This window comes from Pteropus vampyrus, unplaced genomic scaffold (genome assembly GCF_000151845.1).
Source record: "Pteropus vampyrus isolate Shadow unplaced genomic scaffold, Pvam_2.0 Scaffold516, whole genome shotgun sequence".
Lineage (NCBI taxonomy): Eukaryota > Metazoa > Chordata > Mammalia > Chiroptera > Pteropodidae > Pteropus > Pteropus vampyrus.
Window position 1 is genome coordinate 1,766,642 of NW_011889297.1, and position 25,563 is coordinate 1,792,204.

A 25,563-nucleotide genomic window follows, 5' to 3' on the forward strand; every position below is an offset into this window, starting at 1 on the left:
ACTTTTTTACTGAAAGGCTTATTTTTGCCTTAAGCAAGCCCTGTGCATTGTTTCCGTGCATCTAAGTTAATACACCTTTGAAATAAACCCTAATCACCCTAAAGGGAGAACATAATCTTGTTAACTATCCTGTAATCTAATCCCTCCTTGTTTTTTCTCATCCTCGAGTAATTTTCCTTAACTTCCCGTTCCCTCCTTAATCTCAAATGCATAAAAGAAACTGAAAAACTGTCATTCTCCAGAGCATTTGATATCTTGCTCCCTGGCATATGTCAGTTTGGCTCAAATAAACTCTTATAAGAATTGTCTACAGGTTTGAACTTTTCTTACATTGACATACTCTAGTCTCTGATTTTAATTCCTCTGGGATTCTGTCTTTTCAGAAATAATTATGATTGTTAAGAGTAATAATAACTATATTTTATTGAATGCTGGACATTCACTAAGCCAGCAGGACAGGTAAGAACTTAGGCTCTAAAATCAGATGGTCTGAATTGGAATCCAGCTCTGCCACTTTCGAGTTGTGTGGCCTTGGGCAAGTAACTTAACCTCTTTGTGCCTCAATTTTTTCTAATTTATAGCTCAAGAAAAATAAGAAGTGCTGAGCATAGTGCCTGGCACTTAAGAAGTTAGATATTATTATATAAACTACCATTTTTTTTTTTTCCCTCATAGCAACCCTATGAGGTAGGGATCATAATTATAACCATTTTACAAATGGAAAAAAATAAGGCTAAAGCAAGTAGACAACATTCCCAAAATCATACAACATGTGTCAGCAGTGGGTTTCAAACCCCAGGCAGTCTGATTTCAGAACTTAGTCTCTTAACTCATTTGCAATACAGTTCAAAAATCACCCACTTGCCCTCTCTGCATAATAATAAATCTATGGATTATAAGCAAATTATAATTTTCATACATGTACACTGCTTTAGCTGTTTATAAAACACTTTCTCACACACTTCTCTTGATCTCCACAACTATCATGGGCAGAAGAGCTTCTCTTCTGTTTTATAGCTGAGGAAATAAAGGCTTTTAGTCTAAGTGATTTGCCCAAGGTCAAACCATTGGGTAGACATGGGTCCCAAACACAGGCAGGTTGTCCCTTGTCCCACCATGAGAGGCATGGAGGGAGGGGGAACCAAAACTTAACTAGTTTTGCTTTCCTAATATCTAAAGTAAGGGTAATTATAATGTATAATATTTTGTAGGCCTGTCTGAGGATTTAAAGTTCCTCAAAACTTCAGTTAGAGACAGACAAATGATTGAATCAATGAATATTGATTCATTCAATCATTTTGCAAATATTTATCAAGTGCCCTCTAAGTGATAAACATCATGTTTGGCCCGGGGGACACACAGTACAGAATAAGCAGGCAAGGTCTGAGGGAGAGTTTGAGAAGTTATTCTGTTGCAAGCCCTAAGTTTCCTTAAAATGTCATGTTTTATCTTAAGATTCATGAAAAATTTCTAGTCCAAAATATTCTGTTTAATATTAAAACAATGTCTCACAATTATTCACCATGGAGGAAAATTATTTTTTCAAGAAGATGCATCATGTTTACTGTTTGATTTCTTGGAAACCTACCTGGCAAACAATATGTGAAAATAGAAGCTACTGTACTGGATGATTATTGAGTGCCAGGCACCTATTTAAATATTGATGCAAGTTAACTTATTTGAATTTTACAACATTCTTTTGAGGTACATGTTATTGTCATCTCCACTTTATAGATGAAGGGGGTAAAGGCAGTGAGAGGGCAAGTCAATTGCCTGAAGTTGCTCAGCTAGCAAGTGGTAGAGCTGGGATTTGAACCTAGTCAGTTTGGATCAGAAAGCCACTCTTTAACCACTCAATTTACTTGCCATTGAGACTTGTGTGCCCTCATTAGTGAATCTTTGATTTTAATGATTCGCAGTAGGAGCTCACTAAATGTGTATTTTCTCTTCCTCCATCTTCGTGAGCCTAATCTTGTCTTTTATACTACATCAGCAGCTGATGATGGCTGTAATGCAATTTGCTGTTCGGGAAGATGTCAGCCAAGGCATAGGAGCTGGGGAGCCTATAAAATCCTTTGCCTGGAAAGTCTTAGACACAGAGATCACCCTTTCTTTAGCCTGAGTTTTCCTGACCCATTGTTTCTCACAGATGGTGGTGGAACAGGAGCCTCAAGACATCTTGAACACCTCAAATCTTTGGGAGGCCTGCCTTGCTATTGCTGCTCTCAGGTAGCCCCCTACCACTTTGCTTTTGGAGAAGGGGGCCTTTTCCCTTGCTTTTTTTCTGCTCTGAGGGATTTTGTCTGCTGCTTGGAGCTTTAGCAACTGAACAGGAACTTGAGGGTAATGTCCAAGAAGGAGATGCTTCTCCTCTGGGTGGGCTGGCTCCCAACTCTAAGCCAACGGTTATTAAATTGAAATGAGAAGTACTTCTCAGATACCTGCCTGGTGTGGGACACTTGTTCCCGAGCTGACTGGGTCCATTCTTCAGAGATCAGGCCACAGAGTCCAGGCCTAATGGCTCAGGATCTTCCTGTTTCTTTCCTACTTCATGCTTGGGAGCAAGCCCCTTTTTCTATTTACACCCCTTCGCTTCCCTCTGACCCTTCCTTGGGCCACCTTCTACCTGTTCTTTCTAATTGTTCCTCCTTACTAGTCACAGGGGTCCTTTCCTAGCAAACTCAAGTCTTCTCTGGAAGATCAAGAGATGACAATTTCTGGCCTCCTGCTTCCTGCCACCACGGGAGATCCTGTAGCAATAAGATTGCTTTAGGATAAACCCATCTTTGATTTGTATTCTTTTCCTATATCAGCAAGTAATTCTCCAACACCAACTGGGTGTCCTATAATTCAACTCAATTCTGACATTATCTACCTAGAGATAACATCAGATCTCATAAATTAAGTTCTCAGTCCCACAAGACTGTCCCCCAACTGCCACTTCAGAGGCTAGTTGCAAGTCCAGGTTATCCCCTGTGCTTCTGACTCACTGGCTATAGAAGTCCTCACGACTCTATCCTCAGGTTCAATTAATTTATTACAGCAGTTCAAAAAACCCAGGAAAGCATTTCACTTATTAGATAACCAGTTTATGATAAAAGGGTATAATTCAGGGACAGCCAGATGGAAGAGATACATAGGGAAAGATTTGTGGGAAAGGGCATGGAGTTTCCATGTTTTCTGAGCACATCATTCTCCCAGAATATCCAGGTGTTCAACTACTTAAAAGCTCTCCAAATTCCATTCTTTTAGGTTTTTATGGAGGCTTCATCACAAAGGCATGATTAATTAAATTATTGGCCATTGGCTAATCTATTGAATCTCCAGCCACTCTCCTTCCCTGTAGGTCGGAGGTGACGGGGACTGAAATTTCCAGCCCTCTAATCATATGGTTGGTTCCCCTGGTAACCAGCCCCATTCTTTGATACTTTCCATAAGTCATTTCATTAACATAAACTCAGGTGTGGTTAAAAGGGGTTTCTTATGAATATCAAGACATCTTTATTGTGCTTATTGGTTAGGAAATTCGAAGGGGTTTAGGAGTTCTGTGCTAGAAATGGGGAGGAAGACCAAATACATATTTCTTATTATAAATCACAATATCACACCACCCAATACACAGGTGAGCAATCCCCAGCTGACCAACCAGCTGGCTGACTGAATAGCTAACTCACAATCTCACTAACAACTCAATTTACTGAATGGAAGAATTCTTTGGATTGATCCTCTAACTAACTCCTCATCCTGATTCAATGATTAACCCTAACAAATTTAGCTGAACATTACTGACTGGCTGGCTTAGATCCTGACTAGGAAACGACCAATTAACTAACTGTAACCAACTGATAGTACAGACTGATGATGTATGGGAGGAAGAATTTTCCCTTCTTCCCTTTTAGGTTGTGTGGCTGGTCTAATAATTAAATTGCCATAAGACAAATTAACAGGAGAAAAACAAATTGAATTATGTACATACAGGGGGAACAAAGATAGGAGATCCAAAAGTCACCCAAGCATTTGAGGCTTATATACAATCCTATGTTAAGGAAGAGGATACAGGCCTGGGACTTCAAAGGGGAGGAAAGCAGCTCACAGGAATGTAAAAGGAGGAAATGTGTGATAAACAAGACATGCCTTGCTATGCAGGTAAGTCTCTCAGATGAAAAAGTTATCTCTGGTAATAGTTTTCTTCCTGGTACAGGCCCCCTTTCTAATGTAAATTTTCCTTACAAAAGGGTTACTTCTATTCTGTTTTCAGAGCTTCTCTTGTGTCTGCAGTTGCTCAAAATAATTATTATGCCAAAGGGGCATATTTTGGGGTGACATTCTGCTACCCTCCAATGAGTTGGAATGTGCTGTTCAATTAACTGGTGCTGACCTACTAAAGCCTGACTCATTAGGCCTGACTCATTCACTGATAAACTGAGCAATCAACACTGGCTGGTTGACTAACTTGCTAACAACCTCTGCAAATAAAACAACTCTCTAATTAGCTGACTGACCTGACCAAGGGTAGGAATGACTGATTAAAACTTGCTGTGTAATTAAAGAAAGGAGACAGAGTGGGGAAATTTGACTGGATGAATGGCTGGCCAGCTCTTTCTAAGACTCAGACCCCTCTGGAGTTTGGGGCCTTGCTCTGGCTGCCTGTGGAATAAACTCAAAGGACTACAGGTAGATCCTCCCATTCTCTATGACTGAGGGTCTGCAAAGCCCAGTTTCATGGGAAATGTGACTTTCCTGAGGGTGAGTGAGATAGAAGAGAATGTTAAACAACAACAAAATTATCTTCCACAGCTGAAAGTCTTTTTAAAAGAAAAGGTTTATTAGGCCATTGCTAGAGAAATAAAAAATGGGTCTTGGGGCATGGAGTCTAAACCACCAGCAGCATGGCTATGTAGGAAAGATACCATGTCCATCATCCCAGAGTTTTGCGAGCATTTTTATACATCACATAGGGTGGAGAAAGATATAAGCCATTTTGAAAAGATTTACATTAGCTATATACAAAGGGGGTAGGAGAAGCTGAAGCAGGGTTAGTTCTGAAATAGGCACAGTGGAGTCTGCAACAGAATTTATAGGCAAAAAGGGGAGGCTCCTGGGATTCAGTGACACCTGGCTATTCTTTTTCTTTTCATATAATATCAGAAATAGCCACCTGGAAGTTACACTAAGGAGTGTTGGTTTTGCATTGCAGTTGTTAACTGACAAACCCCTTTTTGGAGTTAATTGATTAATGGCTTCCACTCTCTTGCCTGCTGTAATTTAATTTAGGACATCTTAGAATTTCTTCATTGTCAGGAAATGGACAGGATCCTAGGAGATGCTTCTGTCAACCTAAATAAAGAAGTAAACTGAGGCAAGCTCCAATTACTTGAAATTGAGTTTATTTGAGAATAGTAGAGGAATTGCAATTTGGAAAATGCATGCTGTAGCAAGCTACAAGTGAGCTCATTGAAGGTTTGTGTGGGCTGTTTTTATGGGCAAGGAGTATAAAAGTGGGGAAGCTCAGCCAGAGTCCAGGATGTAGTTCATTGGCTTGATAGGAAGAGATTCTTGGTGGATGTTCATTGCTGAGGGGATAAGTCTCAGTTTTTTTAAAATCAGGCATTTACAGGAAATCACCCTCTCAGTTAAGTTTTATTTTTCTAGGGCACATGCGTGAGACTCTCCATTTCCTATCCTCTGGTTCTATTTTAGACTGAAACCCTTTCACAGTCAGTCCTATGCTCAAGTATAGGCTTGAACCCTGTGTGGTACTTTTCTCCTTTGTGCAGGGGCAGAGAGGGGCAATATGGGAAGAGGGAGTACCCAGACAGAGATGAAAGGAACCATGTAGCTTTAGTTTAACACTTTGTGGAGATGCTTCATGCAACACTGAGATAGAAGGATCCAATTATCAGATATCTTGCTTGGAAGGAGGTGAGCGGTGGGGTAAGAGTGCAGGATAATAATAATAAATGCACAGAATAAATGCAAATACCTATCTACACCGTGAGTAGTAAAATATATAAGTAGGAGTGGCGAGTATATAAATAGTTATGTATATTTATATGAGTATTAATATTAACACATGTGTAGAAATATTGTGTGTACAATGTGTGAATGTGTATATTTCCATATATGTATTGTGTGTTGTGAGGCCAAACAACACATGTTGTGTGAATAGGTGTCTCAAGTCCTTTTTGGACTGAGAGAGTTTAGAAAGGAAGTGCAGAAAAGAACAAAAGGTATTAGGCAAGTGTGTGTGTGTGTGTGTGTGTGTGTGTGTGTGTGTGTGTGTGTGTATAAAACTAGGCCTTACAACTTGATATAACTTCAGAGGTTAAAAAGAACTTTGACATCCCTTACCTTACAACTCACTGTGAAGCATGCCGACCAAGTTTTATTGTCTCCATTTTCTAAATAAGGATTTCTAGATAAGCTCAAAAAAGTTATGTGATTTTTCCAAGGTCACACAGTAAGTGAAAAAGCAGAGACTGAGACTTAGGTTTCCAGATTTCTATCTCATGTTTTCTTTTCCTTATGCTGTGCTAGAAGCAGCCGGGTACGTTTATTGGTATCTCATGTGATCCTGTACTATGGGCATTACACTGGGAATACCTAGAGAACAGGGGTTATAAGCCACTTGATTTCTCAAATTCTTACAGTGAGATCAGCAATGGTAAGAAATGAATGTATTTGAAAAGTAAGAGTGGAAGGAAGATAAAAGAATGGAAAGTAGGTAAGAAACAAGAAAAAAAATTGAAAGGTTGGAAAAAATAAAGCAAAAAGAAAAGAAAAAAGATACATTAAAGAGAGCTTCTTTGTGATTTGAAAGGCTCTTAAGAAAAAGAAGATATACTGGCAAAAACAAACATAGAACTCAGAGAAACTTGGATTTAGAATTCACCTCCCACTTGTCTATGACCTTGACTGAAGTTTCTTCCCCCTTTAAGTCTCAGTTTCCTCACCTGTAAAATGGGGTTAATACATGCTAATTCTTAGGGTGGTTTGTGAAGAAAGCTTGAAAAGAGAAAATATTTGTATAGCATGTGACAAGAACTCAATAACTTAGTATTCCCTTTCATTTTCTTTTTGTGCCTTCATCTCATCCCACACTTTCAGGCACTGCATGGAGAGCCTAGAGTCCCAGCCATCCCCTGGCTCATCCCCTAAGAGATTTTCTATGGACAGATGAGGCAGGTCTTAAACCAGGTGCTTCAGGCTTCATCTCTGAGAACCCTGACTTCAGCAAGGTGCAGGTACAAGCCTGGCAAGGCCTCTTTGACTCAAGAATTGTCACGCATTTCTGGAAGATGTAGGCTGCCTAGGAGGAGATGGTAGGAGGAGGAAGGAGGTAGTGTGCAGAAGAGGTTAAAACCAGGTTTGAATTTAAAACAAAAAATAAAAAAAATTTGGGAATAATCCAGTAGTTATTAGCCCATGGATAATTGAGAGTTGGCCATGTTCTCTGAGCCTGTTTAAAGCCTTTCATTATTTGGGTTAAATGTCTCCTGGGCCCTTGCTAGCTATGTCATGGCTCCAACTACTGCAAAGCACCAGGCATGCCTGAAGTGCTTGCGTAGGCATGACCAGGGCCTAAAATGCTGGGAGACTTGGCTTTGCTCTCTCCAAGTTTCTATTTCCCCTCACCTTTACCAACTGATCTAGGGTTAACTCAAAACATAGCTCCTCCACATACTCAGAAGACTTATAGCTGCCCAGCCAGCAGCCAAGGAGCTTTCAGCAGTGCCTTCACCCAAGGACATTTTCTGCTGCTCCCATGGATGTTATCTATTCCTGTAACCAAGCAGCACACCTTGCTCCCATCCGTAGGAGAAGATGGCTACTCCCCCAATGAGATAACCTCTCCCTCTGCTGTGTGCATAAGAAAACTGCTTGCACTTAGTCAGCAGCAGCTTTATTCCTGCAGCTTCAACTGGCTGCTGTTGAAGCATTCCTGCCTTGTGAGTAATAAACAATATTTCTCCTCTGGTCCTGCTGGTGGTTTTGCTGGAATACCCAAACCCAGGTGTAAGTTCCAGGTTTGGGGCTCCTGAGTTACAATTGGTGTAGCCGGCAGGATATTCCTGAAAGTACTCCAGTTGAGTCAGCTTCGAGTGAGGTGGGGAACATGCCTGGTGGGGGTCTGCTGGGAGAATCCCAGAGTGGGCCTCTGGGTCCATGTTGTTTGAGTTAGCAAGACTTTTAGATTCTTGGGGCCCACCAAGGGAAAGAGGGGATGCCCCCAACATGCCTATGGACCTCTTACAAGTTTTATTGAAAGTAAGTGAATTGTGTTCTTTAAAAAAGAAGGAGCTGTGGACCATAGCAGCCACAGTGGGCTGGCCCCTTCTTCGGGTGCTGTGTGAGGCTACCGCTAAAGAGTTGCAGGCTGAGAAAAGGGTGAAGAAAGTGGAAGAGGAAGTAAGGCTAGAAAGAGAACTGTGAGTCACACAGGTCAATAGCAAGGATATTCTGGGATGACAGAATATCCTTGCTACAGACTAGTGAACAGCTTCAGGACCTAGCCTGTTGCTTTGTAAAAGTTTGGGGACAGAAGCTAATGAGAGCTCATATACGGCAGTAAGTGCACAGTCTGAATGGAACCCAAGTAAGTGGGATCCCACAGCAGAAAATTAGTCAGATGAAGAAATAGAGGTGTCCCTCCCAGAGGAAGCAACATGTGTATTTCAGACCTTCCTGGTAATTGTTCAGAAACTGAAGACTCAACAAGAGGGGCAGAATCCAAGGGACCTGTCTCCTCCCCTTAAACATCTACACACCTCCAACTGGCCATAGACATCGATGGAGTTGGTAGAGCTGGCTGCCAGGTTCCTCCAGAAAGGATCAAAGTCCATCATGGAGTGGCTACTTTGCCTCTGGGACACCAGTGCAGACAGCATAATATTGTCTGGGGATAAATTGACCCGGATGGCCTCTGTCACCATCCACCCTTTTTTGCACCAATGCATACATGAGGCAATCTAATATGCAGAAAATATGTTGCTACTGAATTGGCTCATGGTGGGCTGCTGTGTGGCTTGGCCAGATGGAGGTGATTTGCCAATGGCCCGACAGTGCTGGATGTCTATGTTGAAACTGCAGGTGTTCAGGAGATGAGAATGTGTCATGTTATTTACATCAAACCATTGGAAGGTCCTAATGCAGTGCCATTTACTGCACGTATGCAGGACCTCATTATCCAGATGGCCCCACCGGCCTGTTATTGTATTTAGTACCCATCCTGTACACCCTAGTGGGGAGGACAATCCAGGAGGTAACATAGGCTATTGCCCATCTGGGAGGAATTGAACTGGCCAGGCAGAAACAGGAGGCCCAAAGGGTCCAGGGGAAACAGAGAGAGTCAATTGTGGGTGTGTAGGTAGAAAGTAAGGATGGCTCAGTAAAGGTGACCAGACAGCAACTATAGATGGATATGATAAGAACTGGGATCAACCTCCCCAAAATTGATAACAACCCAATACAGTACTGGTCTCCCTGTGGCAGCAGCTTAAACCAGAGCAGAAATTCCAACCCATGCTCGACAGGCAGGTGGCTGTCCACACCTTGCAATGGACCTCAAGTGGAGGACACACTCAACCCTTGGCTCCTTTCCTGAATGACTTTCTGTGGGACCAAGACACATTCAAAATATTCACCCATACAGTCAAGATCAATTCACCTTTAACTGGGAAGGATAATAATGGACCTCCACTGCCCTAAAAATGGGGTATCTCCATAGCCCCATTATTTGCCACAGTTTTGTGGCTAAGGATTTGACTGGCTGGGCTAAACCCTCCACCATACAATTGTACCATTATATTGATGATGTCATGCTAACCTCTGACTCTTTCAGATTTACAGCAAGCCATACCCTGCCCCTGACTTTTCCCAACATCTGTAGAACTGCCCAGGGTAAATGAAATATTTCTAGAGGTTACAAAATATATTTATAAATTTGCCAATCTAAAGGATGTTAATTACTTACTTTCCAACTGCCAGTAGAAATTGAGGTCTCTGAGAGTTAAGAATTCCTATTATGATTGAAAGAGAAATATATGTGTTTAGTAACAGAAGGTATAAATTATAGAGATTTTTTTTAAAAATTAAGTTTATTGGGGTAACATTGGTTAATACAATTATATAATTTTCAAGTGTACATTATCATTTGACATCTGTATATTCTATTGTGTGTTTACCACCCAAAATCCAGTTTCCTTCAGTTATCATATATTTGATCCCCTTAAACCACTTCAACCTCCCCCTAAACCCTATACTTGACCCCCTTTACCCCGTCTACCTCTCCTCTCCTCCCCCACCCCTCTAGTAACCACTAGTCTATAGTCTTCTGGTAACCACTAGCCTATAGTCCATGTCCATGAGTCTCTGTTTGTCCTGCTCGTTTGTTGCTTTTAGGTCTATATCCCACATATAAGTGATATCATGTGATTTTCAACTTTTTCTGTCTGGTTTCTTTAGCGTAGTATGATTATCTCGATTTCCATCCATGTTGTTGCAAATAGCAGTATTCCATCTCTTCTTATGGCTGAGTAATATTCCATTATATATATGTATCATAGATTTTTTAGCCAATCATCTATCACAGGACACTTCGGTTGCTTCCTTCCATGTCCTGGCCACCGTGAATAATGCTACTAAGAACATCGGTGTGAAAATATCTTTTTGGATATGGGTTTTCAAGTCTTTGGGGATAAATATCCAGTAGAGGGATTGCTGGATCATATGGTAGATCAATTTTAGTTTTTTGAGGAACGTCCATACTGTTTCCATGGTGGCTGTAGCAATGTGCAGTCCCACCAGCAGAGTATAAGGGTTCCTCTGCCCATTTTTTTGGTCTAAGATCAAGATGTTGACAGGTTCGTTTTCTTTTGAAGACCGTCTCCTTTGTTTGAAGATAATCACCTTCTCTCAGTGTCCTCACATGGTCTTTTCTCATCTCACGCATCTCTGGTATCACTATGCCCAGATTTTCTCTTTTTATAAGGACACAAATCAGAAGACTCTAACAGCCTCATTTTAACTTGATCTTCTCTTCAAACACTCTTACATTCTGAAGGGGAAAAAACTGGAATGGGGGCATTTTTAAAACACAAACACCCAAAGTCCCCCATGCCTGATCAATCCCTGCCCTTCCCTCAGCTTTCTTAAAAATGTCAAGGACAAATGAAAAATTTTGTGTCTTCTCTGCAATTATGTCATTCTGTTTATGTTTCAATCTGTTTGTGATATCTTTTTTTGTGTGTTTATATATGATATGGTGTTTTCTATCTCCAGATGGTATTACTAATATAGGGAAGAGGCAAGAGAATTAAAATGTTACATCAAGCTACATTCAGAGATTGCAATATGCTGATCAGCTCTACAGCCAGACCAGGAGGGCACCTGTAGAACAAAGAAAGATTTCTGCTGCGTTTGTTAACAACTCATTTCCCATACCTGTGAAGGGGAAACAGGAAAAACAGAGTCTTTAAGTGGCTGTCTTACACAAATAAAATCATTCATGCTCTATGGCTAAAACCATAGGGAACCTATGGATCAAAGGCAGGGCACAGCCAACAGGACATTCAGGCTACATATTCTTACCTTTTCATGCTACATACTCTTCCCCTTTCCCTTCCTCATTGTATGTCCTTATAAAAGGAAATAGGTAAACAAAGTCTTTAAACTGTAACTCACAGGAACTAAAGAATGATATATAAACTGAATTCCCCAAACACCTGGGGTCTCTCTCACTGCCTTTATTCTCAGTCTCTTTTGGTCCCTCTTACTATGTTTTCTCTTGGTACTCTTTACTCTCTTTCTCACTGAGAGGAGACCAGGTTCTGTGGAGTTTTGGTCCTTTTCTAATAAACTTTTGTTTCGACTCTAACTTTGGCATGTGTGTTGAATTCTTTTTACACTCTCCACCAAAGGGAATCACCTCTTCTTCTCTAGGTGCAGGACTTTGTCTCCCCCTACTTGAGAAAAGTCTCCCTGTCCTGCATAACATTACTAGGTTGTAGTATTTAATTGGCTTAAAAGAATTAAATGCTTATAAAAATTAAGACATATAATAGAAACTATCCCAAATGTTTTTCAGGATCATGTGGTCTAGGAACATATTTGATATTAAAGTTAGTTTAGGTTTGGTTTGGTTAAATAGACATGTCTTTTGTAGTTATTAACATTAAATATGGCATTTTTGTTTTACATGGGTTTACAAAATAAGTTTATTTTACCTGTTATGAAATTTGTCAAGAAAATAGCTTGGGTAATAATTAACTTTGAAATCTCAGAGTTATTAAAAACTAATGAATAGTTATAACTAAAATAAAAGGGTTTAGATACTACTTTACAGTAACAATTATGTTATATATGTATAAGTATGTATATATAGGTATATGTGTGTATATGTATATATATACGTATATACATATATGTGTATGTGTATACACACTTAAACATAGTTTCACAAATTATTTTGGTAACTTGAAACTTTAGAATTTTACTAAGTTAAGTGATAAAAATTATTCAATTGTGGAGCTTCCAGTCAAGATGGTGAAGTAGATAAATGCTGTGTTTGCCTCTTCTCACAACCACATCAAAATTGCAACTAAACTACAGAACATCCATCATTGGAAGTCACCTAAAGTCTAGCTAAACAGAAATCCTACAACTAGGGACATATACAAGAGGTCACCTCAAGACTGGTAGGAGGGGAGGGGATGCAGAATGGACTGATGCCACACCCACACGTGGCTGTTGAGAATTAGGAGGGATATCTTGGTAGCAGAGTTCACCCTGAAGGAGCAAGGAGTCCCGGCCCCACACCCAGCTCCCCAGCCCAGGGTTCCAGTGCTGGAAAGAGAAGTCCCCATGATTTCTGTCTGTGAAAACCAGCAGAGATTGCAGTTGAGTGAGACAGAGGGTGGCTGGAGTCACAAATGAAAGAACAGAAGAAAGCCCCAGAAAAAAATCTAAATAAAATGGAGACAAGCAATCTACTAGATAGAGTTCAAAACACTGGTTACAAAGATGCTCAACAATCTTAGGGGAATAGCAGATGAACTCAGTGAGAATTCTAACAACAAGATAGAAGACATATAAATGAAGATATAACAACAAAAAAGTCAGAAATGAAGAATACAATAACTGAATTGAGAATATATTAGAGGGAATCAACAGAAGATTAGATGAAGCAGAGGATTGAATCAGCAATTCAGAGAACAGGATAGTAGAAAACACTCGATCAGAACAGCAATAAGAAAAAAATCCAATTAAATGAGGATAGTTTAAGGGGGTCTCTGGGACAACATTGAGCATACCAACATTCACAGCATAGGGATACCAGAAGGATAAGAGAAAGACCAAGGGATTGAAAACCTATATGAAGAAATAATGAAGGAAAACTTTCCTAATCTGGTGGAGGAAATAGACATATAGCCCAGGGAGCACAGAGAGTCCTAAACAACCCGAACCTAAGAAGGCCCGCACCAAGACACATCATAATTAAAATGCCAAAGGTTAAAGACAAAGAGAATCTTAAAAGCAGCAAGAGAAAAGCAATTTGTTACTGACAAAAGAGCTCCCATAAGAGTGTCAGCTGATTTCTCAACAGAAACTTTGCAGGCCAGAAAGGATTGGCGGAAAATATTCAAAGTGATGAAAAGCAAGGACCTACAACCAACATTACTCTAACCAGCAAAGCTATCATTTAGAATCAAAGGACAGATAAAGAGCTTCCCAGACAAGAAAAAGCTAAATGAGTTTATCAACACTAAACCAGTAAGTATTACAAGAAATTTTAGAGGGATTTCTTAAAAAGAAGAAGAAATAAAGATCAATAATATAAATAATAAAATGGCAATAAGTACATATCTATCAACAATTACTTTAAAAGTAAATGGATTAAATGCTCCAATCAAAAGATAAGGTGGCTGAATGGATAGGAAAATAAGACCCTTACATATGCTGCCTACAAGAGACTCACTTCAGATGAAAAGACACACGCAGACTGAAAGGAAAGGGATGGAAGAAGATATTTCATAAAAATGGAACCAAAAAAGAAAAAAAGCTAACCTAGCAATATTTATACCAGACAAAATAGACTTTAAAACAAAGGATATAGCAAGAGACAAGGAAGGACCCAGTAATCCCTCTTTTGGGTATTTATCCAAACAAAACACTACTTTGAAGGGACATGTGTATCCATATGTTCATTGCAGCATTGTTTATAATAACCAAGATATGGAGACAACTTGAGTGTCCATCAATGGACGAATGGATAAAAATATATATAATGGAATATTAATCAGCCATAAAAAGGAATAAAATCTTACTATTTGCAAAAACGTGGGTAGATCTAAAGAGTATTATGCTGAGTGGAATCACACAGAGAAAGACAAATGCCAGATGATTTCACTTACATGTGGAATCTAAAAAACAAAACAAACAAACAAGACAGAAACAAACTCATAGATATGGAGAACATTTTGACGATTTCCAGATGGGAGCAGGATTGAGGGGTGGGTGAAAAAGGAGAAGGGATTAAGAAGTACAAATTGGTAATTACAAAATAGTCATGGGATGTAAAGTATAGCATAAGGAATATATAGTCAATAATATTATGATAACTATGTATAGTTTCAGATGGGTACTAGATTTATCAGGATGATCACTTTGTAAGTTACATAAATGTCTAATCACCGTGTTGTACACCTGAAAATAATAAATGTTGTATGCCAACTGTCACTGCAAAATAAAAAAATATTAAAACAGCAACAAAGATTATTCATTTGTTTTGAAATAACAAAATACTGAAACATCGTTTGATGAATCTAAGTTTACCTACCTTTGGCTTATTACAAAGGCTAAAAGAAAAATTTGGGTCCATTAATGAATGTCTTATACTTTATTAAATATTTTTTAAAAAATTGTTAATATATTTGCTAATGAAAACCTATGTTTCTAAAGATTATGAAATGCATTTGTCAATCTCAAGAATACGCGTTGCTTAATTTTTCTTTTTTTAAATTTTTAATTTTTATTTATTTTTTATGGTGTCATCGGTTAATGAAATCCAATAAGTTTCAATTGTACACTTCAACAGTAAGGCACATATATATGTATTTACACTGTGTGTTCACCTCCCATAGTTAGATTTCTTTCTGTCACCACATATTTGACTCCCTTTACCCCGTCTTCCTACTCCCTTCCCCCTCCCCCCTCCCCTCTGGTAACCACTAGTCTATAGTCCATGTCCATGAGTCTCTGTTTGTTTGTCTTGTCCATTTGTTGCTTTTAGGTTTATATCTCACATATAGGTGATATCATGTGGTTCTCAACATTTTCTATCTGGCTTATTTCACTTAGCATGATTGTCTCAAGGTCAATCCATGTTGAAAATGGCAGTATTTCATCTCTTATGGTTGAGTAATATTCCATTGTGTATACGTACCACAGATTCTTTATCCAATCATCTATCATAGGACACTTTGGTTGTTTCCATGTCCCAGTCACTGGGAATAATGCTGCTAAGAACATCGGTGTACAAATATCTTTCAGATATGAGTTTTCCAGTCTTTGAGGTAAATACATAGTAGAGGGATTGCTGGATCATATGGTAGATCAATTCTTAGTTTTTTGAGGAACATCCATACTGTTTTCCATGGTGGCTGTACCAATGTGCAGTCCCACACTAGTTGCTTACTTTTTAGTTTTCACTAGAAATTAAGGTTTTTAGGTGTTAAGAATTCTAATTAAGATGGAAAGAAAATGCATATTTTTCTAATGTAAGATATGAGGTACAGAGATATATTTTTAGAGAGTTAAAGGCAAGTGGTTTGTCCTAATGTTGGTTATTTCTGAATGAGTAAGAATAGGCAACCTACAAAGGAACTAGGAAAATTATAGAAGGTTTGTGAAAAAAATATGGAGAGGAAATTTTATATATAGTTAAGCGAAATACGATAGAAATCAAATTAAGTAAATGAATTTAAGTATCAAAAATGAGCTGATTCAAATTTTTCCTGTATTTGTTTTTCTGCTCTGGAAAAGCAATGATTCTGTTTTATTAAAACAGTTTTCTGTATTTTATATTGTCTTAATCAGGTCTTTGATTCCTTAAGATAACAATCTTTCAATCCTTAAAACTAAAGTTTTGCTAACCTGTATTTATATTTGATATTTTTTATTGTCACTTTGGGTAAATGAATAATTCAATACTGTTTTATAATGATATATGATCTTTTTGGTTAAGCATGTTTGACAACCTTCCCATGGTTCAAATTTTAAAAGGAGATTTTTTCTTAACCTGGAAATGGCTTTTGGTTATTCCAATGGGCCCCAGAATACCTCAAAGATTTTCTCTCTCTCTTTCTTCTCATAAAAGAGAAAATTTAACTAGTTGTCTATTTGATAAGCAAAAACTATATGAGAAGCTTTGTCAAATAAGTAATAGTTATTTTATAAATGTATACATATATTCTTAATACTAAAATGGATGTTCTAGAGATTATATAAACATCTTCAAGAATCTACAAAGTTCTGATATAATTTCATTTGTAGTTATAATTGTTATCTTAAAATTTTATGGTCGAAAACATTTTCTTTGTCAATTGTATTATATCAGACCTATAACCATGTCATTTTAAGTTTTGTCATTTCTAGACAGTTGTTTCATTCTGATGCTTTTGCAAATATGTCTCATCTACAGAAAGATTCATGGAGAGACCTCCTGACTAGTTTTAAAACAAGTTTATGAGAATAAACTTTCAGATCATACCTTTGAATGGAAGGAAGTTTCAGGGAACTCTAAGGAATAACTGAATTTATGAGATACTGGCATGATCAAGACAAACAAGTGTTGGTTATACAAGAATGAATGAACTGAGGATAATTATTATTATTATTATTTATAAATTTATTTACTTAAATTAGTTTCAAGTATACAGTACATTGGTTAGACATCTATAGTGTTCATAAAATGATCCCCCCAATTCCTCCCTCCCTCCCCTGGCCCTCCACTTAGCCATCATATTAATGCTAACTGCATTCCCTCTGCAATGCTCCCCATCTCCATGCCAATTATCAACTACTAATTTGAATTCTGTAACCCTTTGCCTCATTCTCCCAGCCTCCCAATCCCCCTTTCTTCTGTCTGTCACCAAATTGCCACTATATTTGTGAGTCTGTTTTTGATTAGTTTGTTCTTTTTGTTCCTTAGATACTTCTTTAATCAATCGTCTGTTGATGAGCATTTAGGTTGCTTCCATATCTTGGTTACTGAAAATTGTGCTGCCATGAATATTGGAGTGCATAGATCTTTACGAATTATCGTTTTGGTTTTATTTGGATAAATACCCAGAAGTGCAATTACTGGGTCAAAAGGTATATCCATTTTTAATTTTTTGAAGAACCTCCATACTGTTTTCCATAGCGGCTGTACCAATTTGCAGTCCCACAACAATGAATGAAGGTTCCCTTTTCGACTCATCTTCGCCAACACTTGTTGTTTTTTGATTTATTGATGATAACCATTCTGACAGGTGTGAGGTGATAACTCATTGTGGTTTGAATTTGCATTTCTTCGATGATTAGCAACCTTGAGCATCTTTTCATATGTCTGTTAGCCATCTGTATTTCATCTTTGGAGAAGTATCTGTTCAAGTTCTCCGCCCATTCTTTAATTGGATTGTTTGATCTTTTTGTTGTTGAGTTGTATAAGTTCTTTATAAATTTTGGATATTAACTCCTTATCAGATGTCTCATTAGCGAATATCTTCTCCCAAACAGTTGGTTGTCTTTTTGTTTTGTTGATGGTTTCTTTTGCTGTACAAAAACTTTTTAGTTTGATGAAGTCCCATTTGTTTATTTTTTCTTTTGTTTCCCTTGCCTGAGGAGATATATCTGAAAAGAAATTCTTGTTAGTAATATCAGAGAGTTTACTGCCTATGTTTTCTTCTAGAAGTTTTATGGTTTCAGGTCTTCCATTTAAGATTTTAATTCATTTCGAATCTATTCTTGTATATGGTGTAAGAAGATGGTCCAGCTTCTTTTTCTTTAGCATGTATTTGTCCAATTTTCCCAACACCATTTATTGAAGAGACTGTCTTTACCCCATTGTATATCCTTACCTCCTTTGTCATATATTAAGTGAGCGTATAGGCATGGATTTATTTCTGGGCTCTCTATTCTGTTCCATTGATCAATGTATCTGTTTTCATGCCAGTACCATGTTGTTTTGATTACTGTAGCCTTGTAGTATGTCAGATATTGTGATACCTCCAACTTTCTTCTTTCTCAAGATTGCCATGGCTAATCGTTTTGTTTTGTTTTGTTTTGTTTTTTTATGGCTCCATGTAGATTTTAAGATTATTTGTTCTAGCTCTCTGAAAAGAATGCTATTGGTATTTTGACAGGGATTGCATTGAATCTATAGATCGCTTTGGGTAGTATGGCCATTTTAACAATGTTGATTCTTTCTACCTGTGAACAGGGTATATGCTTCCATTTATTTGTATCTTCTTCAATTTCTTTTCTCAATGACATAATTTTCTGAAAACAGGTCTCCTAACTTCTTAGTTAATTTGATTCCCAGTTATTTCATAGTTTTCGATGCAATTGTAAATGGGATTGTTTTCTTAATTTCTCTTTCTGAAAGTTCATTGGTGTATAAAAATGCCACTGACTTCTGAATATTTATTTTGCAACCTGCTGCTTCACCGAATTCATTGATCAGTTCTAACAGTTCTTTTGTGGAATCTTTAGGGTTCTCTCTATACAGTATCATATCATCGGCAAATAACGAGAGTTTTACTTCTTCCTTTCCAATTCAGATGCCTTTTCTTTCTCTTTCTTGTCTTATTGCTGTAGCTAAGACTTCCAATACAATGTTGAAGAAGAGTGGTGAAAGTGGACATCCTTGTCTTTTTCCTGATCTCAAGGAAAATGCTTTTAGCCTTTCCCCATTGAGTATGATGTTAGCTGTAGGTTTGTCATATATGGCCTTTATTATGTTGATGTACGTTCCCTCTATTCCCACTTTGCTGAGAGTTTTTATCATAAATGGATGCTGGATTTTGTCAAACACTTTTTCCGTATCTATTGATATGATCATATGGTTTTTATCTTTCGATTTGTTAATGTGATGTATCATATTAATTGATTTGTGGATATTGAACCAACCTTGCATCCCCAAAATAAATCCAACTTTATCATGGTATATGACATTTTTAATGTACTGCTAAATTCGGTTTGCTAATATTTTGTTGAGGATTTTTTCATCAATGTTCATAAGAGATATCGGCCTATAGTTTTCTTTTATTGTAGTGTCTTTGCCTGGTTTTGGAATCAAGGTAATGGTGGCCTCATCAAAGGAGTTAGGGCACCTTCCCTCTTCTTGGATTTTTTTGGAATAGTTTCAGAAGAAGAGACGATAATTTGTCTTTGAATGTTTGGTAAAATTCGCCTATGAAGCCATCTGGTCCAGGAGTTTTGTTTTTTGGGTGGTTTTTGATTAGTGTTTCGATGTCATTGCTTTCTATTTCATCTGTCAGTTCAGATTATCTGTTTCTTCTTGACTCAGTCTTGGGAGAGTGTGTGTTTCTAGGAATGTGTCCATTTCTTCCAGATTGTCCAATTTGTTGGCGTATAATTGCTCATAGTATTTTCTTATGATCCATTGTATTTCTGTGGAGTCCGTGGTTATTTCTCCTCTTTCATTTCTGATTTTCTTTATTTGAGTCCTCTCTCTTTTTTTCTTGATGAGTCTGGCTAAGGGTCTGTCAATTTTGTTTATCCTTTCAAAGAACTAGCTCTTGGTTTCATTAATCTTTTGTATTGTTTTTCTAGACTCTATTTCATTTATTTCCTCTCTGATCTTTATTATTTTCTTCCTTCTATTCACGTTGAGCTTTGTTTGCTGTTCTTTTTCTAGTTCTTTTAATTGTAAGGTTAGATTGTTTATTTGAGCTTTTTCTTGTTTCTTGAGGTAGGCCTGTATTACTATGGATTTCCCTCTTAGGACGGCTTTCGCTATCTCCCATAAATTTTGAGTCGTTGTATTTTCATTTTCATTTGTCTCTAGGTATCTTTTGATTTCTTCCTTGATCTCATTAATAACCCATTCATTGTTTAGTAGCATGTTATTTAGCCTCCATGTGTTTCTGTATTTTCCCGTTTTTCTTGTAGTTGATTTCTAGTTTCATACCATTGTGATCAGAGAAGACGGTTGATATGATTTCAATCTTCTTAAATTTATTGAGACTTGATTTGTGTCTTAACATGTGGTCTATCCTTGAAAATGTTCCATGTGCACTTGGGAAGAATGTATAGTGGGGTAAAATGCTCTGAAAATATCTATTAAGTCCATCTGTTCTAGGGTATCTTTGAGGCCCATTATTTCCTTGTTGATTCTTTGCCTGGAAGATCTGTCCATTGGTGTCAATAGGGTGTTAAAGTCTCCTGCTATGAGTGTATTACTGTTGATCTCTCCTTTGATGTCAGTCAATAATTGCTTTATGTATGTAGGTGATCCTATAATGGGTGTGTATATGTTTACTAGGGTTATGTCCTCTTGATTTATTGATCCTTTTATTATTACATAATGTCCTTTTTTATCTCTTATTATAGCCTTTGTTTTGTCTATTTTATCTGACATAAGTATTGCTACTCCAGCTTTTTTTTTCATTTCCGTTTGCGTGAAATATCTTTTTCCATCCCCTTACATTCAGTCTGTGAGTGTCGTTTGATCTGAAATGGTTCTCTTGTAGACAGCATATGCATGGGTCTTGTTTTCTTATCCATTCAGCTACCCTATGTCTTTTGATCAGAACATTTAATTCATTTACATTTAAAGTGATTACTGATAGATACATTGTTACTGCCATTTTATTATTCATATTTGTTATTTCTATTTTCTTTTTTACTCCTTCTCTTTTTACAGAAGACCCTTTAACATTTCTTGTAACGCTGGCTTGAATTCCTTAAGCTTTATTTCTGTCCGAGAAACTCTTTATCTCACTTTCCATTTTAATCGAAAGCCTTGCTGGGTAGAGTATCTGTGCTTGTAGATGCTTGTTTTTCATGACTTTAAATATTTCTTGCCATTCCCTCTGGCCTGCAAAGTTTCTTTTGAAAAGCCAGCAGACATTCTTATGGGGGTACCCTTGTAAGTAACCAGCTTCCTTTCTCTTGCTGCTTTTCAGATTCTTTGTCTTTGATCTTTGACATTTTAATTATGATGTGTCTTGGTGTGGGTCTGTTTGAATTCCTCTTGTTTGGCACTCTGTGCTTCCTGAGATTGTATGTCTAATTCCCTTGTCAGGTTAGGGAAGTTTTCTGTCATTATTTCTTCAAATAGATTCTCAACCCCTTGCTCTCTCTCTTCTTCTTCAGATACTCTTATGATTCGGATTTTTTACGCTTCACGTTGTCCCAGAGGTCTCTTAAACTATCCTCATTTTTAAAAATTCTTTTATCTTTTTGTTGTTCTGATTGGATGTATTCTGCTACCTTGTCTTCCAATTTGCTGATTTGATCTTCTGCTTCATCAAATCTACTGTTGAATCCTTCTAGTGTATTCTTCATTTCTGTTATTGTATTCTTCATTTCTCTCTGGTTCTTTTTTATGGTTTCTATGTATTTTTTTTTAAATTAAGTTTTTTGGGATAACATTGATAAATAATTATATAATTTTCAGGTGTACATTATAATTTGACATCTGTATATTCTATTGTTGTTTTACATCCCCAAATTCAGTTACCTTCATCTACCATATATTTCATCCCCTTTACCTACTTCACCCTCCCCCTACTCCACTATATTTGACCCCCTTTACCTCGTCTACCTCTCCCCAACTCCCCCACCCCCTATCCTCTTGTAACCACTAGTCTATATCCCATATCAATGAGTCTGTGTTTGTTTGTCCTGTTCCTTTGTTGCTTTTAGATTTATATTCCATATATAAGTGATATCATGTGATTTTCAATTTTTTTCTGTCTGGCTTATTTCACTTAGCATGATTATCTTGAGATCCATCCATGTTGTCACAAATGACAGTATTTCATCTCTTCTTATGGCAGAGTAATATTCTATTGTATACATGTACCACAGCTTCTTTAGTCAATTATCTATCGTAGGACACTTCTGTTGTTTCTATGTCCTGGCCTCTGTGAATAATGCTCCTATGAACATTGGTGTGAAAATATCTTTTTGGATATGAGTTTTCAAATCCTTGGGGCAAATACCCAGTAAAGGGATTGCTGGATCATGTGGTAGATCAATTCTTAGTTTTTGGAGGAACCCCCATACTGTTTTCCATAGTGTCCGTACCAATTTGCAGTCCCATCAGCAGTGTATAAGGGTTCCTCTTTCTTCACATTCTCTCTAGCATTTATTACTCGTCCTGTTGATTATAGCTATTCTAACAGGTGTGAGATGGTATCTCATTGTGGTAGTTTTGATTTGCATTTCCCTAATAGCTGGCGATGTACAGCATCTTTTTATATATTTGTCAGCCATTTTTATGTCCCCTAGGAATAAGTGTCTGTTCAAATCCTCTGCCTATCTTTTGATTGGATCATTTGTTTTTTTGTTGTTATTGATACGTATGAGTTCTTTGTATATTTTGGATATTAGGCCCTTATCAAAGGCATTTCATGCAAATATATTTTTCCATTTGGATGGTTGTCTCTTACCTTGTTGATGGTTTCTTTTGCTGAGAACAAGATTTTTAGTTTAATGTAGTCCCATTCATTTATTTTTGCTTTTACTTCCCTTGCCTTTAAGGTCAAATTCATAAAATCCTCTTGAAGTCCAAGGTCTTTGAGTTTCATTCCCATGCTTTCTTCTATGCATTTTATTGTTTCAGGTCTTATATTCAGGTCCTTAATCCATTTTGAGTTAATTTTGGTGTGTGATGATAGACAACAGTCTAGATTCATTCTTTTGCAGGTGGGTTTCCAGTTTCCCAGCATGATTAATTTAAGAGGCTTTCCATTCCCCACTATATGTTTCTGGCTTTTTTTGTTGAAAATTATTAGCTCATATAAATATGGGTTTAATTCTGGACTTTCGATTCTGTTCCACTGATCTGCTCTTTATGTCTCTTTTTCTGCCAATACTTTGTATTTTGATTACTGTTGCTTTGTAGCATAATTGGAAATTGGGCAGAGTGATGCTACCAGCCTCGTTCTTTTTTCTCAGGATGGCTTTGGCAATTCGGGGTCTTTTGGGATTCCATATATATCTGGTGATTCTTTGTTCTATTTCTTTAAAAAATGCTGATGAGATTTTTATGGGGGTTGCATTAAATCTGTGTAATGCTTAGATAATATGGTCATTTTAACTATGTTGATTCTTTCAATCCAAGAACACAGAATATCTATTTCTTTGTATCGTCTTTGATATCTTTGAATAGAGTCTTATAGTTTTCATTATATAGGTCCCTCACTTGTTTCATTAAATTTATTCCTAGGTATTTTATTCTTTTTGTTGCAATTGCAAAAGGAATTATTTTTTCCACTTCTTTTTCTGATGCTTCTTTATTTGAGTATAGGAACGCTATGGATTTTTGAATGTTGATTTTGTATCCAGAGACTTCACTGTATTCACTTATTGTTTCTAGTAGTGTTCTTGTGGAGTCTTTAGGGTTTTCTATATAGAGAATCACGTCATTCAAAAATAGTGACAGTTTGACTTCTTCGTTTCCCATTTGGATGCCTTTTATATCTTTCTCTTATCTGACTGCACTTGCTAGGACCTCCAATGTTATATTGAATAACAGTGGTGATAGTGGACAGCCTTGCCTTGTTCCTGATCTTAGAAGAAAGGTTTTTAGTTTTTCACCATTAAGCGTAATGTTGGCTGAGGGTTTGTCAGAGATGGCCTTAATTATGTTAAGGTACTTGTCTTCTATACCGATATTAAGTGTTTTTATCATAAATGGATGCTATATCTTGTTGAAGGCTTTTTCTGCATCTACTGATATGATCATATGATTCTTATTTTTTTAATACGTTTATGTGGTGCATCGCACTAATCTATTTGCATATGTTGAACCACCCTTGTGCCCCTTGGATGAAGCCCACTTGATCGTGGTATATAATCTTTTTAATATGTTGCTATATTCGGTTCACTAGTATTTTATTTAGGATTTTTGCATCTGTGTTCATGAGAGACATTGGTCTGTAGTTTTCTTTTTTGTGTTATCTTTACTAGGTTTTGGTATCAGAGTAATATTGACCTCATAAAATGAGTTGGGAAGTATTGCCTTCTCTTCAATTTTTTGGAAGAGTTTGAGGAGAATAGATATTAAACTTCTTTGAACGTTTGGTAGAATTCACTGACGAAGCCATCTGGTCCTGGACTTTGACTTTTTGGTAGATTTTTGATGAGTGTTTCAATTTCCATACTGCTGATAGGTCTATTTAGATTTTCCAGTTCTTGATTCAGTCTAGGAAGATTGTATTTTTCTAAGTACTGCTTATTTCTTTTAGGTTTTTGGATTTGGTATTATATAATTTTTCATGGTATTCTCGTATGATCCTTTGTATTTCTGTGATGTCAATCGTAATATCCTCTCTTTAATCTATTACTTTGTGTCCTTTCTCTTTTTTCTTTAGTGAGTCTAGCCAGGGGTTTATCAATTTTATTAACCTTCTCAAAGGACCAATTCTTTATTGCATTTTGTTTTTCTATTGTTATTTTTTGTTTTCAATTTCATTTATTTCTGCTCTAATTTTGATTATTTCTTTCCTTCTGCTGACTTTAAGCTTCATTTGTTCTTCTTTTTCTAGCTTTTTAAGATGTTTATAATGATATGAATGATATGAAGTTTCCTCTTATGACTGCTTTTGCCATGTCCCAAAAGTTTTGATATGTTGTACTATCATTATCATTCATTTCTATGTATCTCTTCATCTTACTTTTCATTTGTTCTCTGACCCAGTTATTCTTCAGTAGCATGTTGTTTCATCTCCATGTATTTGTGGTTCTTTCTGCTTTCTTTTTGCAGTTGGTCTTTCGTTTCAAAGCATTATGATCAGAGAATATGGTTGGTATGATTTCAATCCTCTTAAATTATTGAGGCTATCTCTGTGTCCCAGTATGTGGTCGATTCTTAAGAATGTTTCATGTGCACTAGAGAAGAATGTATAAGCAGCTGTTTGGGGATGGAAGGCTCTGTAAATGTCGATTATGTCCAGTTGGTCCAATGTGTCATTTAAGGATGTTATTTCCTGATTGATTTTCTGTTTGGATGATCTGTCCATATCTGACAGTGTGGTATTTAGGTCTCCTACTATGATAGTGTTTTGTTCTTTTTTTCTCTTTAGTTCTGTTAGTAATTGCTTTACATATTTCGGGGCTCCCTGACTGAGAGCATAGATGTTAATAAGTGTTATGTCTTCTTGATGCATGATTGCCTTTATCATTATGAAGCGTCCCTCAGTATCTTTCTTTACATTTTTTATTTCGAAGTCTATTTTGTTTAATATTAGTATTGCTACTCTTGCTTTTCTCTGAATGTCATTTGCTTGAAATATCATTTCCCACCCTTTCACTTTGAGTCTATATTTG